Consider the following 19,451-nt stretch of genomic DNA (forward strand, 5'->3'; position numbering starts at 1 on the left):
CATACACACATGTTTACATACACATATATATATATATATATATATATATATATATATATATATATATATATATATATATATATATATATATATTATATATATATATATATATATATATATATATATATATATATATATATATATATATATAATAGTCATAAAATGGCCACACAGGCTCACCCGGAAATGGGGGTATGGCCATAGCGGCTCACCCGGAAATGAATGGTATGGCCATAGCGGCTCACCCGGAAGTAACTCCGTACCCGGCGAAGGTCACTGGGTACGAAGTGTAGTATTATTTAAAGTTTTTTGTTTACAAACATTGATTTGAAGGTCGTTCGGTACGTAACGAGATATGTACGTGACGGTGGGGTATAAGTTTTTGTTTACAAACATTGATTTGAAGGTCGTAGGGTACGTTATGACATATGTACGTGACGGTGGGTATAAGTTTTTGTTTACAAACATTGATTTGAAGGTCGTAGGGTACATGACCGGGAACTGTGACTTTATTAAAGGGAATTTGTTTACAAAACATTGAGGACGTACCCATTTGTTATTATCAGTCTACTCTTCGTAAGGACGTACGTACGTGTTTATAGGTGTCGAGGAACTGTTCACCTAACCTTGAGGACGTAAACATAGTGTGTTACTATTAAAGGGATTGTTTACAAACATTGATTTGAAGGTCGTAGGGTATGTACGTGACCGGGAACTTTGTCTTTATTAAAGGGAATTTGTTTACAAAACATTGAGGACGTAACCATTTGTTATTATCAGTCTACTCTTCGTAATGACATACGTACGTGTTTATACGTGTTTATACGTGTCCAGGAACTGTTTACCCAACCTTGAGAACATAAACATAGTGTGCTGCTCTTAAAGGGAATTTGTTTGCAAACATAATTATCATAATATTATTATTATTATTATTATTATTATTATTATTATCAAAAATAATAATCATAATAATAATAAGAATAATAGCACCTGTCCCAATCCGTCCGAGTCCCATTCCCCTCCGGTCACAGGTCTAACCCTTCGCCTTCCGTTCTCCACCCGTAGATAGGGCTAACCACGCCCCTTCAGAGAATGTGGTTGACCTTCCAACTCTTACCCTGGCATATTTGAGGATAACGCTAAGATGGCTTCACACACACACACACACACACCAAAATACATTGGTAGTTTAATATAAGAAACATAGTACTTAATATTTGTTTATTTAAAAGAAACATCAAAATTACTGTAAAATGAATACAGACAGCCTAACTTCCAATGAAAATATCATATGAATGGAAGTACAAGCTATTTATATGAAAAACTTATAACATTTGAAAATCAACCTCATCGGGGTCTGGGAAACTGTTTCCCCCGTATTTCATTTGAGGGATATTGTTACTCTCGCCCCTTTTTTTTAAAGGGACGAGATAACGTCACCCTCAAATTATCCTTGGGGGTTTTACCTATCCCTCTGGATTTTTTCTTCTTCCGACTCTCCTCCTCTGCTTCCATTTCACGGGCCTTCCTCTTCCTGTTCTCTTCCTCCGCTTCCATTTCGCAGAGCGTGACCAAAACCTGCGAATCCGAGAGAGTCTCTCCTCGCTCCAGGGCCACGTCCCCGGAACAAGTCTCGTTGGTAGGCCCCACTTCTCCCATGGAGATATCAACACCCGTTGATGACGGCGTCTCGTTTATTACAGTCAACAAGTAGTCGACTTGTGTGACGTTATGACGGGCCTCTTCTTCTTCCCGTCTCTTAACTGCTATTGATAGAAGTGTCTCGTAAAACTTCTCACGGGGAGGACATCCTTCGAGAGCCTTCTTCAATAACTTTACTGTAGTCTCATGATCTTTGAGGGTTGCTACGATATCCTCACTGATGCTCGAAGGTAGCATGCTATGTTGTGGGTTTACCATATAGGTACCCAACTGCTTCACCATCTGCTCAGCGGCTGCTTCTCCTTCCTGTGTACCTCCTTGAAGGTCCCTCTTGACCTTCCGGACATTTTCCAGGTTTCGCCGAATTTGTGCTTCATCAATTAGAGGAATATACACACCTACGGGAATAAACATTGAAATATAAGTTTCGGAAATATAATCAAGGCTCACACACACACACACACACACACATCAAAATACATGGCTAGATTAATATAAGAAACATAGTACCTAATATCTGTTTATTTTAAGGAACTTCAAAACTTCCAATGAAAATACTTTGAAAAAACTCACTCCTTTGGAAGCAGGTAACCTCCTCATCCAGAAGATGGGCATCGTTCTTGTACGAGTATTCCATGCTTGTTTTCTGTAAGGTCCCGTGTGTGTCAAAGGTTGAATTGACTTCAGTTGGTGAACTTACCGTGTGTGCCAAAGGTCGAAGTGACTCCACTATATATAGTACGCGCGTAAACACAAACGTACACACGCACCCCGGCCGGCAGTTTTAAGGATTCGCCTACCGACCCCCCTACTGTTTAAACGTTTACGACTGCCACTGCATCCCTCGGGGGGCCCAGTTTCGTTGGTGTGCGCGCTTCCAGCAGTTGTGCAAGCGTGATTTTCAGCATGGAAAATTCCTCACCAGGTATAATATAGCCTTATCAGTGAAATTTCGAAAATATTTATGATGTGAATATTGCGATTATGTTAAGTGTCGTAAATTAGCTATTACTTTTGTTCCTTTCTTATTTTAGAGAAGCGGAGGGTGAAAAGAAAAATTGAAAAGAGTGAGTCCCATCTCCCACTCAAAAAAACGAAAGAAATATCATGCAAGTAAGTACTGATTAATATAAAAATGTAATGTATAGTACCATTATCTATTTTCAAAATATTCAACCCAAGGATTATTGCAATCATTACATGTGTTACAATTTGGCGTTACAATGCATGCTTAAAATTTGCCTTAGACCTTTCAAATAAACTACAACAGTAGCTTTTTTCTCTCGTTCCAGTGCTTACTCCTGGAGGGGAATTACCGGTAAATAAATCGTCTCATTATACAATTCCTACATCCACAAAAACGGATGGAGGGGAATTACCTGTAAATAAAACGCCTCATTACGCAATTCCTACATCCACAAAAACGGTTGGAGGGGAATTACCGGAGAAAACAACACCGTCTCTACCTGCAATGGCTGCAACCTCAGCAGGTGAAGTTTCACGTGGGCAGCCTCCCACACCTGGGGGATCCCCCTCGACACCTGATACGGGACCGGCACTCATTCTCATTAATAGAGAGACCGCCTTCAATTACCTGTACGTTGTTGAAGAATTCTCAGCCCCCTCAGTAGGTGACCCAACATTATTTATGGTAATTTGTAGGGATGATATTAGTGTGCGAATACGGAAATATTTTAAAAACAAAACATTTACAGCCAAGATTGTGGGACTTTTGAACTCTAGTATGAAGAAGCTAAGCTTTCAAAAATTGGGGGAAACGGAAAACGAACCTATGGAGCTTTGGCTCCCAGCGACGATTATTAACGCTAGTGAAATCAATAAGCTCTTAGATGAATGGGAAAATTTCATTGAAGAGAAATTCCCACAAATAAGCAGTGAATTAAGGGGGAGTTGGTGGACAGTTGAAGGCGTCAAAAATTTTAAATTATTTTTTCACCGCCAAGCTGTAATGTCTGGAATGGGTGCATACATTTTTCCTAAGAAAGAAGTCCGCGAAAGTGAGAAAGTTTTTAATCCCTCTGGAATTGGGAATTCCTGCCTAATTCAGTGTCTGGCTGCCTACTTTATCGCTAAACAACAGCCATCTCCACGCTGGAAAAATATTTATCGCGCTGTAAATAGTATTCAACGTTGCTCAGAATACGTCAATTTTACCCAACTCACCTTCCCCATCCAATGGGAAGACATTTCACGCCTCGAGTTGGCAAATCATATCTCCATTTACGTTTACGAAATGGAAAAATCCGCGGACGGAAGGTACCTGCTGCAATTGTCGAGGCGGGGAATGAAAAAATTTCCAAGCATAGTCCCACTTCTCCTCTTAGATGGGGAACATACATGCCTCATTAAGGATTTTCATTCCTTCGTGAAATCCTTTGCCCGGGTAAGATCTCTCGACCCTCTGTACTTTTGCCATAACTGTCTATCACAGCATTCGTCAACCTCTAAGCAAGAACAGCATGAAGCCAGTTGTGATCTCGCTGTAACGTTGAATTTTCCCCCTGTCGGAAGCACAGTAAGGTTTAGAAATCAGCATAAGACGCAAAAGTTTTCCTATATTTGCGTCTTTGATATGGAATCAGCTTTAGAGAAATCTCCCGGTGCGTATGGTGTGGAGACAATACATAAATCAATAGCGTACTGCTACATCATTTTCGATTGCCTAGGTCAAAGAGTGGCTTCGAGTTATTATTGCGGAAACGATTGCGTTGACAAGTTTCTGGCAGACCTTAATGCTTGTTGGGAGACAATCAGAAAGCAATGGCGAACTTTCCCCATTCATATGACAGCGGAGGATGAAAGGGCTTTCCTTGAGCAATACGTATGCCAATTGTGCAAGTCACCATTCAAAGACGGGAGCGATAAACATAGACATCACGACCACGCCAGTCCTAATAACAATTTTATTGGGGCGTACTGTAGGCGATGTAATTTATCATGCCGCGAACAAAAAACACATCTCCCTGTTTTTGCCCACAATTCGAGTTATGACTTAGGCCTCATCCTTAAGGATCTTAAAGATAAAGTCCAAATCAGTATCATGACGAAACAAGGTCTAAAAATTCAGCGAATGTCTGTTGGGAATTTAATTTTTCTCGACTCTCTAGCCTTTCTTGGGTCTTCTTTGGATAGTTTAGCTTCTGAATATTTTAGGGATGGAAGGAAAGCACAATTAACGGAGGAAATGTTAAGTGAGATAAAGAATGAGGAACTTAGGGGTGAAATTATTCGGGGTAAATTACCTTTCTGCTATGACTATATAGATAGTCTTTCAAAACTCGAGGAAAGGCAGTTACCCCCTCAATCGGCATTTTACAACGGGCTAAAGGCGTGTGATCTATCGGATGAGGAGTATAAACGCGCCCAGCGTGTTTGGACTATCGCCAAATGCCAAACTCTGAAGGATTTTCTCCTCCTATACCTCATTGTAGACACTAGCCTATTAGGGGATATTCTCATTTGGTGGCGTGATATTCTTTATAGTAAGTACGGTCTTGATTTACCACACTATGTTTCACTTCCATCCTACGCTTTCGACAGCTTTCTTAAAATGAGTAACATCGAGTTGGATCACGTCTATGATGAAGAATTGTATAATCTTATTAGGCACAATGTGAGGGGCGGGGTCACTTCCGTTGTGCGTCAGTCATTCACAGCCAACAACCGTGAAATAAATTCTTCTTTTAATCCAGACCTCCACCAAAGCTCTTACATTCTATATTTGGATTTCAACTCTCTATACGCAACAGTCATGACTAGAAACCTCCCCTCCGGTGGGATTCGTAAACTTTCCGATGAAGAAAAAGATCTGTTTTTAGGAAAAGGTATTGAAAATGTTATCACGAATGAAGACAAGGGATACTGGCTCCTCGTCACTACAAAAGTACCTTCGGAAGAAGTTGCTAGAGCGACAGATGAACTTCCCCTATGCTTATCTCATGAAGAAGTCACCTTTAGAAATCTATCTCCCTATTGTAAAAACGTGCTAGAGAAGGAAGGAGGACAAATGGGTGTAAAGTGCAAAAAACTTATGGCCACCCACCGTAGTAAAAAGGAGTATCTTATTTCTCTCCCCCTTCTTCAGCTGTATATGGAGTTAGGTCTGGAACTGGAAGCTGTTCATTCAATCTATGAATTCAATCAAAGTGCTTACATGAACGATTTCATTAAAACTAACATCGAAGCGAGGACAACGGCCACCTCATCAACCGAGAAAAAAGCTTTTAAGGCTATGAGTAACTGCGTCTTTGGGAAGACTTTACTCAACCTTTTGAAATACGCGGAAAAAAGTCGAGTTGTTGCGAAGCCCGCAGTTTACTTAAAAGAGGCCCGTAACCCGCGGCTAAAATCTTCCATTCGTTTGAGTGAAGACCGCGTTATCTGCACTTCCACCCTTCCGCAGGTTGTCATCAATATGCCTAATTATATAGGATTTGCCATTCTGGAAGCGGCCAAGTTTGATCTCTATTATTTCTTTTATAAAATACTCAAGCGTAAGTATGGTGATAAAGTCAAACTCATTTACACTGACACAGATAGTTTCATTTTTGCTCTGGAAGTTCCCGACCTTAACTCGGAGTTTGCTCAAGAACCCCTGAAATCGTATATGGATTTTTCCAACTTCGATGAAGACCACCCTCTTTTTAATAATGAAAGAAAAGGCGAGTTGGGGCTTTTAAAATCGGAAACTGGTAGTACATTAATAGCAGAGGTGAAAGCGTTGAAACCTAAAATGTATTCTCTGTTACTAGCCAACCAGGAGCAGATTAACAGGGTAAAAGGTATCCCCAGCCACCTACATTCTAGTATGAAGCATGAACAGTATACGCAAATCCTGGAAGATCATCGGGTCAATTACGTCACTGTGCGTACAATTAGAAATGTTCAGGGGCAGATGAGCACTACCAAAGTAGAAAAGAAGTGCCTTTCAGCCTTTGACGCAAAACGTTTCCACGTAAGTCAATACATTTCTTACGCATACGGGCATCCGGATATTGTAGAGGAGGAGGAGGATGAGCAAGTAGCGAGGGAGGTCCCCACCAACAATCTTCTCCCCAAATTAGCGGTGGCGTCTTATTCTCCACCAGACCCGCTTCCTCGCGTTTATCAAAATTTGTGGAAAAAGAGAGAAGAAAAGGTTGCAGAGTACTTTCCTCTACCCGAAGGAAATTCATCTACATTGGCATGAAAGGGGAAACACACTCTCTCTCTCTCTCTCTCTCTCTCTCTCTCTCTCTCTCTCTCTCTCTCTCTCTCTCTCTCTCTCTCTCTCTCTAATTGCTAAGTTCGATTTCCCTTTGTAAATGTATTGTCAACCGGGTTGGTATTTTTTATTAATGAGGGTATTCATTCCACAGTACTTATATCATTGCATTTGAAGTACAGGGGCAGTTAAATGTGGGATCTGTTAAAATGTACAAGTGTTTTAACGAAGAAGACTTGGACATTTTTAGGGAGCCAGCGCGTATTATTGTGTCTGGCTTCTCCAACTCGGGAAAATCTTTCTTAGTTGAACAACTTATATTAAAGTATGAAAGTAAGTTTACACACATTGTTATGTGTGGTGTGGATAGTCATACTTTGAAAACCCATCCAACAATTGGGGCAAAACTCTCTCTCTACGCCAATATCGTAGACCCGATGAGTGAGATAGATACGGAAGCTGGGGTCTACTCGATATTATACATCCTCGATGATGTTTTTCTCGAGGCTGTCCATGACAAAATTGTTGTAGATGTCTTTACTAAGGGTCGACATAAAAATATCTCTGTTATTTTTATTACGCAAAATATGTTTTACGGTGGTAAATACGCCAGGAATATAAGTATAAATGCCTCCCATATGCTTTTGCTGAGAACTAGGGATATGTCTCAAGTTGAGTTATTAGGAAGGCAAATATTCGGTTCGCCTTTATCGAAAAAATTTGTGGATGTATATAAAAAGGCTGTTATGGCTAAACCCTTTTCCCATTTGCTGGTAGATTTAAGTTTAAATACTCCTAGCGAACTCCAGCTGAGAACAAATATAGCAGGGAGTTCCTCGTGTGAGGTAGTTTTTGGAGAATGGGAGACGTAAAGAGAAAGATTTTGGAAACCGTATATGAAAACTATTCACACCCATCAAGCTTAGGGGGTATAAAATCCATCTACAAAGCCGCTAGAGCTCTGAACCCGGGAATTACCGTAAGTAATGTAAAAGACTATTTGGCGACGAAAGATGCTCATACATTGCATACGCTCACAAGAAAACATTTCCCGAGACGTCAAATGGTGTCTCCAGCTCCTAGAGTTATTATCAGTTGCGATCTCGCTGATATGCGGCGTTTATCTAAATTTAACAAGGGCGTAAACTATCTTCTTATTTGCATAGATATCTTCTCCCGGTACCTCAAGATTGTCCCTCTCAGAAACAAGAAAGCACAGACTCTGTTAAAAGGCTTAATGTCGATCCTTTCCTTACCCGAATTTCTTGGGGTCAGCCGCCTTCTTACTGACCGCAGGTCGGAATTTTATAACAAACTTACATCTAAGTACCTGGAAGAAAAAAATATAAAACTTTACAGCGTGTCCTCATATGAAATCAAAGCGGCCATTGCAGAGCGTGTTATACGTACGCTAAAGCAAAAGATATATAAGCATTTAACTCTGCGAAATACCCTCGTCTATGTTGACGTCCTCCCCCAACTTGTAAAAAACTATAATAGATCCCCGCACCGAGGATTGGGAGGGGGACTGACTCCCCTTGAAGTGCATAGATATACAGACCCAGAAATCATTAGACAGCAATTTCGGAAAATGTATAAAGCAAGCGTGTTTAAACCCAAACAAAATAGTAATGCACTAGACGTAGGCCAGTCTGTGCGTATTGCGAGTGAGCTCCGACGGTCTGTATTCCATCGCGGGTATAAAATAAAAAATACACTAGAAATATTCAAAATTAGAAGCGTAGACAAGAGTCAGGCCCCATTGACTTATTATCTGGAAGATCTTGCCGGTGAAAAAATTGAGGGAGTTTTTTATAGAGCGGAACTAATACCTACGGCTATACCAGAAACTTTCCCTATAGATATTATCAGAAGGAAAGTCGAGAAGGGAAAAGTCAAGTATCTCATATCATGGAGAGGGTATCCCCAAAGTTTTAACTCGTGGATACATAGTAAGGATGTTGAAAGGTTAGTCGGGAAAACTCGGAAATGAAATCCCACATTCACAAACATGCTGATTTTCTTCTCTTCTTAAATAACCTCCCCGCCAAAAAAAGGTCTGAATTTAATTCCTTTACTAAAGAGGACCCATCTTGATTGCTTATCGGAGATCTTTTCCAACTTTTTAAAGGAAAATCTGACTCGTGATAGTAAATCAGTAGAAAAGGTGAAGAAATATAGGAATGAAATAAGGACGGTAGCCCGGAAAAAGACACCGCTTAAAGAGAAAAGAAAAATCTTATCATCGCAGAGAGGGGGTGCTATAGTTTCAGTACTTCTGCCTTTAGCAGCGAGTCTAATTGGGGGTTTGTTAGGAAGATGAAAGAGTATTGTCTAATACCGCGGAAGACGGCGGAAGGATTTAGTCTCCACCAAGACAGTGGGGAAAGTAGAGTTCAAAACTCTAAATAAAATGTAGAGGAGAATGGAAAGGGAGATAAGCAGCAAGGGGGGGAGGAGGAGATAATAGTGATTTACTACGTAATCTAATGCAAATGATACAAGCGATGAAGTCCAAGTTTGAAAGTAAGCCAAAGAAAAGAAGACGTAAAGGGTTAGGGGGAAAACTAAAACGCGAGTCCGATCCTCTCCCCCTCCCTAAACAGGCGGTGTACAGCAATCCCCCTCTCAACCATCTGATAGATATGCAACTAACACCAACCAACAGAAGGCATGCCCTTGCTTTTCTCAAGTTTTTTGAAGGACGGAATGACTTCCAGTGGGATGATAAGGGAAATTTGAGAAAACCCATCGATCGTTTAAATGTAATGGTAGTGTTAAAGAAATTGATTCAACAAGCGGGTGCTATAGAGGAAGAGGACCTGCCTTTTTATAAAATCCTGTTGGATACAGCGGGAATTCCTTATTCATATATAAAGAATGCAAAAGCTCGGATGCAAATTTATGGAAGTAAGGTGAAAATTGGGAAAGGTAGTCGAAAACGCAAGGAAACTAAAAGAAAAGAATTAAAAGACAAACTGCGTTGGGTTCCTTATTAGAAATTACAGTCTGGTGTAGATGGGTATGAAATACGTGTGCTAACATGTTGCACCATCCGAAATAAGAAACGGTGGGGGGTGGGGCGAGTATGGCTGAGGTGATGTGCGGAGATTGGCGGCGCAACTTTTCAGTCTACAACGGGACCTCCTCGGAATGCAGTACTCCCCTCTTAAACTCTCCATCACCTCCTTTAAAGACCGGGTCCTAAAGAGGGGCGATGTCTGCTTGGTAGTGGGTGGGAATTCTATAGCCATTGAGTCATACGGCCTAGCTGCTGAGACTTATAAAGCCTACCCATACGGTGATATTGTGAGCAGTAGAAGACGTCTTTTTAATTTGTCTCGGTGCATTCGTGACGATCGACATCCCGTCGGAAGTGCCATCCTGAGGAAACCCCCGAGTTTCCCCACAGCGAACGTACCATACGTAGCCACCCTCATTACCCAGTTTAACTATGGGTACTCTTACGACAACGATAGTGATGGGAAGCTTCGATTGTATGTGGAAACTTCAAAAGATACTCATTTTGCCGTAAATCTACAAAATGATACTACCGAGGCCCGCATTTTCAACTTTAAGAGGTGTCTAAATGAACTGGAACAGTATGCAGTGGAAAAAAAAATGATAGTATAAAAATTTTCGCTGTACCTATTGGAATTGGGCGGTCTGGTCGTGCTGATCCAATATGGATGCAGTACTATTTGCCTGAGTTGGAGAATTCAGCGAGGAGGATGGCTGGAAGTGGTAAACAGCTTATTTTATTAGCCACTGAAAAATGCACGTTACCCACAGAATTGGGAAACTTGGAAAGGTATTCACTCGTGGCAGCGAAGGATTTACCGGCTAGTGCTTCTATTTGATTAATTTCAATGTTCTTTTTTATTTCATTGAAAAAAAAAAAGTTATAGGGTGTATCATTTTTCACTTCTAAGTTTGACTAAATGTACTCTTCATTCTGCGAATGAGAAGATTTTTATTTTCTCGTACTCTACTTTTTAAAAATAGTAATAAAGTAGACCATTTTGTTTTTATGTTTGGATGATGTAATTCTCATCTGCGAATGAGAGGATTTCATTTTCTTATATTTTGTTTTTCTCTCTTTGAAAAAAGAAAACAAAAATATCTTGTATTTTTATGTTTATGTAATTCCCTTTCAGCGGCTGGGAATAATTATGTAAGTGTCTTTGAACTCTAATGTACCCTTTCTGCAAATGAAACGATTTTTTTCATTTCAGATATTTTACCAGTCAAAAAATAGTTATAAACTGTGTCATGCTGTACTTTTATCTTTGGGTTATGTAATCCCCATTCGGGGATAATTATGTAATAGTGACTTCATTAATAAAAAGTCTTACTGTCTTTTGGTTTAAATATACCCAACACAAGTAGAATACTTTCAGTCATTTCTTAGCCACAATGGGTGGTGAAAGCCATATCGTAACACTGACCTCTCTGGGTAATAGGGATATTTTCCCTGAAAATAATGCAGGTAACTTAACAAATAAGCTACAGAATAGTATAAATTTAGATCATAATTTGGAGCATGAAGTAGCTCTCATCAATATTCATTACCCCCAATGAAATATACGGCCTCGTCAGTGGTGAAGTTGATTCCGGAATAGAAATAATTATTACAAAGGTGCGGATATCCGTAGGGGGTGAGCCCACTATTACGTCACGTACAGAGGAAACCTACAAGCCTATATTAAGCAAACTATCCACTGATGCAGACTATATGGTATCCAGTATAAATGAAGACATAACATACGCTTTGAAGAACGTCCTACCGGTCGAATTTTATAAGGAAAATATACCCGCGACAGGTCTATTAGAATATGACTATCAAAGAGCCAGAGTTCTACTCAAGTTCACAAAGAGACAGGAAACAAGAGAGACAATTTATCGAAAAGGCCGTAAAATTGAAATTTGGAAAAAGAATTGGAGCAACTTTGGGTTTTAATACAGACAAACCTTATCAAATTTTTGAAACCACCACAGGGGAACCTATGATTAAGTCGCATAATCTGCTGGCGCCTTTCCCACCCTCCCCAACATCCGGGGTAGACTTTGTTCTTGTTTATTCGGATATTGTTGAAAGATCTTATTTCGGGGGTAAGAAAGTTAATATATTAGACAGCTTTAGTATGTGGGGTAGTAAAACGCGGGGGTATCATAATTACGTGTATTACCCCCTAGGGACAAAGGAATTGGATGCAATATCAATCCGCTTGACTGATCAAGAAGGACGAGCAATACACTTTCGTGAGGATAGTAGCACAATATGCATTCTTCATATTAGGCCGAAGCAGAAAACAATATAAAAGCAAGTACGCAAGCACTTAGGTTTATTCCGGAGCGAGGCGCCATGAGGGTAGCGTTTATCCCTCCCTCTCCCGAGGAGTTCAGTATCATATTTACTAGTAACCCCATAAAACTTCAACGTGGAGGGTCTCTAGGGGATATTGAGATATTTAGAGCCCCCAGGCGTTCGCAACAGGGCGGTGGAATTTTTAGCCTATTAGCTGGACTGGCAAAAAAGTCGCACCCTTTGTAGCAAAAGCCGTCTTACCGTCGGCCTTAGAATTTGGGCAAAATGTTATAGGTGATTTACAACAGGGAACTAAAGATTTCAGGTCTAGTCTTAAACAAAGGGGGGTAGAGGCGCTAAAATCGACTGGGCGACGCATTGTTTCTGGCGGGGGAAAGAAAAGGAAAAAAGTTAAAAGAAATGGCAAGAGAAGAGAAAATAAAAAGAAAATCCTTCGTAGGAATTTAGGATATAAAGATGTGTTTAGCGCGATGTAATTTAGTTCCTGTAAATAAGTGCGTGAGCAAAGACATTTACAATGGCATCTGCTGCTCCGAGAATTGCTGGGCATGTGGGGAATGAATTACCTACATCCCATTTTACCGCTGGCGTCGTAGATAGTTTTCCGAGGCCCAACCGGATGCGGATAGTAGAGACATCAGTGACTGATCGTCAGACGTCTTTTATTCTCCCTACTAATCTTACCTCGGGAGGGGCTATCACTGATCGCTATCTCGAATTTCGCATCAGTGGCATAGAAGGAACTCTAATTGATTTAGCGAGTCTAGCTATAGAACTTCATTTAAAAGTTACGGCCCCGGATGGAAGTGCGTTGGGTGATGACACAGATGTTATCTTCGTCAATGCTTTGGCGAATACAATCTTTAAGTCAAGTCAGGTTTATATTGGAGAAAGACTCGTAGAATCAAATCCCCATTTCAATTACTGGTCTTTTATAAAGTTATTAACTACTGCTAAATCCCACACTGTGAAAACAATTGGACGTCTTGGATATCTTTTCCAGGATTACAAGGGAACTTCCATTTCAAATGTACTTCCGGCTGATTATTTTACAAAATTGAACAAAATGGAAAAGAGTGGGTGACTAAGGGAAAAAGAGAAGGACTGCATATCATTCACCCACTTATGCTCGATGTTGCCTCTGTAGATGAATATTTGATGGATAACATAGATGTTCGTATCAAGTTGGAATTAGCCCCGAATGCGTGGTTCATTAATTCCACCGCAACTATCGACGAATTTAAATTTAATCTCCAAGAAGCTAGACTGCACGTTGATAAAGTTATCCCAAGACCACCGGCTTTACTGGCACTCCATCGGGCTCTTTCGAATCCTAATAGTTCCGTGGAAACTGTCTTTAATAAAACACTTTACAGGACGTACGCGTTAGCTCCTAATCAGACTCAGGCAACGTTGGATTTGCCTTTCAATAAGGTCATACCCGAAAAATTATACCTAGCCATTGATAATATGGAGAGCTTTAATAGTGTATTGAATAGAAATCCCATTTATTTCGGTCATAATAATTTAAGTCATATAGGAGTAACGCTAAATGGATCCACTTTATACGACATAAGGTCGCAATTCCCAGAAAATTATTCTCATCTTTACTACGAGACATTAAAATCTCTAGGGTTAACTTATGATCATCTAATTCATTTTGATTGCTACGATCGGGGACGGACGGTAATTGCATTCAACTTCAAACCCGAAATTGCATTAATGGATACTCTCGAGGTAGAGAAAAATGGGGACTTGAAGATTAATTTAACGTTTGATCGACAGATTAACGAAAATAGGATTATTTTATTGTTTGGAGAAACCCAGGGTGTTATAACCATCGATCAAAACCGGAATATGTATTGCGACGTCAGGGCGTAAGACATAAAATTTTTCCTAGGGATTCTTTCAGCGTGAATACTCTGGCTGTCATAAATGAACACCCATTTATGTAAGATTTTCATACAAGTAGTTAAAAAATATCCGCTGTTTTCATGAGGGGATAATTTTAAAGGAAGTTTTTCTTGATAATAAACAAAAACACTGTTACAGGTATTTTTAGAATAAGTGTGTGTGTGTGTGTGTGTGTGTGTTTTAAGAGGGTGGGGGTGTTGGGAGTTCACTGCCCCGCTTTCCATATCATTATTTGGTGAAAATATATTAACGGAGAGGGTTAAATGTCCAAGTAGTTGTACCCTGGAAGTGGTATGGGTGAGGTGTAAGATGAATACCAGGGATATAGAATTTGGTTTGAGGAATAAACTCGGTAATAAGGCGCACTTTTATGGATGCGTATCCAGTGACTATTTGGCTGGGTTCAAGATACCCTTGACAAGACCTAAGTCAATTATACTTATTGCAAATACGCTTGCTTCTTACCAACATCGCAAAGTGGGGCACTGGGTCGTTTTTATTATCCAGAAGTCCCCATTTCAAAACATCATCTTTTACGACCCTTTAGGTTTACCGCCTGAAGAACATTTGACGTATTTTACCGAATTTTTACGAAGGCATTCCAACATGAAGTGCTTTGCCAATGATATACGGGTGCAAAATTACAATTCGTCTCTGTGTGCGCTTCATTGCTTATATTTCACACACAGTGTAACTTTAAACGGAGTGTGTGGAGCCATTAGGAAACTGAGGGAACATTTATCACCATCCAATTTAAAGGAAAATGATGTCACTGTATTACTTTATTATCTTTTACATCTTAACAGTCGTCCATGTATGTATATCTGGCATCACACCAAGCCAGAATTATCAATGGAGATTTGTGAGTTGCTAAAACGACGTAATTAAAGCCGATCCGCTTTAGTTATGTAATATCAAAATATCCTGTATGGTTACTGAAATGTTTCCTAAAAATAAACTAATATTAAGTAGTACGTGTTTCTTTTATCATCCTCCCACGTATTTTGGTGTGTGTGTGTGTATGAACTCATCTTAGACCCAATCCCGAAATATTTTGCTTTTGTTTTTATTATTATTATTATTATTATTATTATTATTATTATTATTATCATTATCTAATTTAAAGGAAAATGCTGTCGAGGTTTTACTTTAATATCTTTTACATTTTAACACTCGTCCATGTATGTATGTCTGTTCCTAATAAAAAACAATATTAAGTACTACGTGTTTTTTATTATCCTCCCATGTATTTTTTTATGTAAGAGTATGAAGCCGCCAGTTGGAAGGTCAACCACATTCTCCGAAGGGCTAGAGAGAGAGAGAGAGAGAGAGAGAGAGAGAGAGAGAGAGAGAGAGAGAGAGAGAATGTTTTTTTTTTGTCTTCATTGGAAGTTAGGCTGTCTGTATAAGTTGGAAGGTCAACCACATTCTCTGAAGGGGCGTGGTTAGCCCTATCTACGGGTGGAGAACGGAAGGCGAAGGGTTAGACCTGTGACCGGAGGGGAATGGGACACGGACGGATTGGGACAGGTGCTATTATTCTTATTATTATTATGATTATTATTTTTGATAATAATAATAATAATAATAATAATAATAATAATGATGATAATTATGTTTGCAAACAAATTCCCTTTAAGAGCAGCACACTATGTTTACGTTCTCAAGGTTGGGTAAACAGTTCCTGGACACGTATAAACACGTACGTATGTCATTACGAAGAGTAGACTGATAATAAAAAATGGTTACGTCCTCAATGTTTTGTAAAAAATTCCCTTTAATAAAGACACAGTTCCCGGTCACGTACATACCCTACGACCTTCAAATCAATGTTTGTAAACAATCCCTTTAATAGTAACACACTATGTTTACGTCCTCAAGGTTAGGTGAACAGTTCCTCGACACCTATAAACACTTACGTACGTCCTTACGAAGAGTAGACTGATAATAACAAATGGGTACGTCCTCAATGTTTTGTAAACAAATTCCCTTTAATAAAGTCACAGTTCCCGGTCATGTACCCTACGACCTTCAAATCAATGTTTGTAAACAAAAACTTATACCCACCGTCACGTACATATCTCATTACGTACCGAACGACCTTCAAATCAATGTTTGTAAACAAAAAACTTTAAATAATACTACACTTCGTACCCAGTGACCTTCGCCGGGTACGGAGTTACTTCCGGGTGAGCCGCTATGGCCATACCATTCATTTCCGGGTGAGCAGCTATGGCCATACCCCCATTTCCGGGTGAGCCTGTGTGGCCATTTTATGACTGATCGTCAGACGTCTTTTATTCTCCCTACTAATCTTACCTCGGGAGGGGCTATCACTGATCGCTATCTCGAATTTCGCATCAGTGGCATAGAAGGAACTCTAATTGATTTAGCGAGTCTAGCTATAGAACTTCATTTAAAAGTTACGGCCCCGGATGGAAGTGCGTTGGGTGATGACACAGATGTTATCTTCGTCAATGCTTTGGCGAATACAATCTTTAAGTCAAATCAGGTTTATATTGGAGAAAGACTCGTAGAATCAAATCATATATATATATATATATATATATATATATATATATATATATATATATATATATATATATATGTATATGTATATGTATATATATATATATATATATATATATATATATATATATATATATACATATATATATATATATATATATATATATATATATATATATATATATATATATATATATATATATATATATATAGTATATATATATATATATATATATATATATATATATATATATATATATATATATATATATATATATATATATATATATATATATATATATGTGTGTGTGTGTATATGTGTGTATATGTATATGTATATGTATATATATATATATATATATATATATATATATATATATATATATATATATATATATATATATAACCTCAATGCCAAGCAGTTTTGCCTAACAAGGGATGGAGCCTTCACAATAAATGACAACACCGCTGTAGTTGTCATATTCATTCTCTAATGCTGAATCGGGGATAAGCTCTGGTGCAAAACACTTCAAGAACTAGCAATTTCTTCTTCTGTTTCAACACCGTTTTCATCCATCCACCTAACCATGCCAATCCTCTCCCCATCTTTTCCCTCCTTGGTTTTCTGAACTGTACACTTTTCACCAACTTATCTTCCTCTATTTGGCCACATATCCAAGCCATCTCAAAACATGCTGATCTATCCACGCACTAGCACCAATCTTTTTAGATTTCATCTAAATGTTTACATAGTTTCCTCTTTTTTTCAATTCTTCTTTCATCACGTCTGCCACGCAAAAAAATAAAAGAAATAAAATCTTAACTGTTTCAAGCATCTTTCTTTGATTTGCATTCATTAGCCATTCTTCTCTTCTCTTCCATGGAAGAGAGAGAGTTGGCTCACAATATCTTCATACATTGCAACCAGGGTTTCCTGAAACAATCCAAGTCACCTCATTTTTGGCCCCAGCTGCTACCCCTCTTGATTCATTGGTTCCAAAGCATTGCCCTTTCCCTATCTTACGCAGTAGCCTACATTTCCTCCCACATACTTTTACGAAATAGCTTTTTCCATTTTTCCAATATCTTTAATAACATAATTTGTTTTTGCTTTGCATTTCTCATTATATGTCATAACTGTACTCTAGCATCTTTCTGGCTCATAGTAATTGTCAGTTTTCTTCTTTTGCTAATACTTTTTTAAACTGTTATTAAGATGTGTTTCAACAATGCTTTATTTTCGAACATTCTTCATTCTACACTTCATACAAGATTCATATGCTGTTCTTTCTCTTACTTTCACATCACTCCTTTCATGAATATATTATACAGGCATACACCCAAAACACACATTTTACTCAAATTTTCTTTTACACTAAGCTTGCCACTTTCCTGTGTAAATATATTGCAAACTTTTATTTGCTCCTTGACATTTTCAGCATCTTCCGAGTTGATTCTCTATTGATTCTCTCACAAACTTTAAGCAGGTCCACATAGGCCTCTTAAGGCCTGTAATGTGTACTCGGATTTCTCTCATAACTCTTTGTCAACAAACACCTTGTGCACACACCCTCATTCTTGTTTAAGCCAACATTGGGTTTCCCTTACCATTCCTTTTGTGATTTGTTACTTCACCAATCAAATTCCTACCTTTCTGATAGTTGGAGGATCCTAATGAATTATTTATACATGAAACTCATTCATGATACTTCCTCTCTCCTTTTGCTTCTTTCTGTAACCTGTGATTCACTTCCCATTAACATTTTGCTGTACATTCACTTCGATGCAGAACAAACGTTCATTTTCACTAATTTTTTTTTCATTTTCTCCCCTTTATTTTATTACTTTTTTAACTCTCGGATACGTTTTTGCTGCCCTATCTATCCTCTTGCCTACCTGCAACGATCTTTTTTTCTGTCATTCACTTACACCGTAAATAAATGCCAGTCATTATCTTCATTTCTGTAAGATGCCTAAAAAAAATCGCTCAATGTCCAAGGCCATATAGTATGCAGTACTATCCTTTTACTGTTATTGCACAAAAACCAGAGTAGGAATAGAATCCAAAGTCTACAAATCTATATGTGCGTGGATGAAGTGCAGAAGAGAAATGTAAAATAGTTCATTTATGTAAGGAGAAAAGTCTAGATGGTTTTGCACATGGTGAGACAATATAGGAAATACAAATGAGTGATTGTGTCTGCGGCAGCTGATAGGCGAAAGGGTAGAAGTTTGGCTGTGCTTCTAGTTTATGGAAGATTTTGAGGAGTAAAAAAGTAGAAATGTCTTACAATATGGGCAAGAGTGAATGTTGTGGTGGGATGTTGCAATGACAACCTCCACACCCTTGAATCACTAACTGACAAAATCTCCTCAACACAAACTTTCCCCTTACTTTATCAGCAGTGGGACTCTTGTACAAAAAGGACATAAAAACAAAACATAACATTAATACTATATTCCTTAAAACTAAAACGCTTAACATAAACCATCCACGATCAAAACAATTGCACTTGAAACTAATAAAAAACTCAACACTAAATATTTAATGACCGTAACACCATTCATGTAAACCCCCAAAAAACTAACTAACTTAAAATTAAACAGCACACCAACACCAAAATACGTATGTTTATATGATATATTTTAATGACTCCAAAACTGTCGTCCACAGAAAGCCGAACTGTCTTTTACGGAAAACTACCTCAGCTCTGTGAGTGACACACTACAGTGTGTGGCAATTTGCCACAACTGCCTCCCTGATTGGGGTAGTAGTTATCATCATCACCATCA

At 38.7% G+C, this 19,451-nt stretch overlaps 1 long non-coding RNA gene across 1 annotated transcript in view; it reads left to right on the top strand.

The window, feature by feature from the left end:
- LOC137621192 (uncharacterized) overlaps window positions 1-19,451 on the top strand; it is a 45,399-nt gene that overhangs the window by 20,875 nt on the left and 5,073 nt on the right. The window lies entirely within an intron of this gene.

The sequence above is a fragment of the Palaemon carinicauda genome, chromosome 27, assembly GCF_036898095.1.
Source record: "Palaemon carinicauda isolate YSFRI2023 chromosome 27, ASM3689809v2, whole genome shotgun sequence".
Classification (NCBI taxonomy): domain Eukaryota; kingdom Metazoa; phylum Arthropoda; class Malacostraca; order Decapoda; family Palaemonidae; genus Palaemon; species Palaemon carinicauda.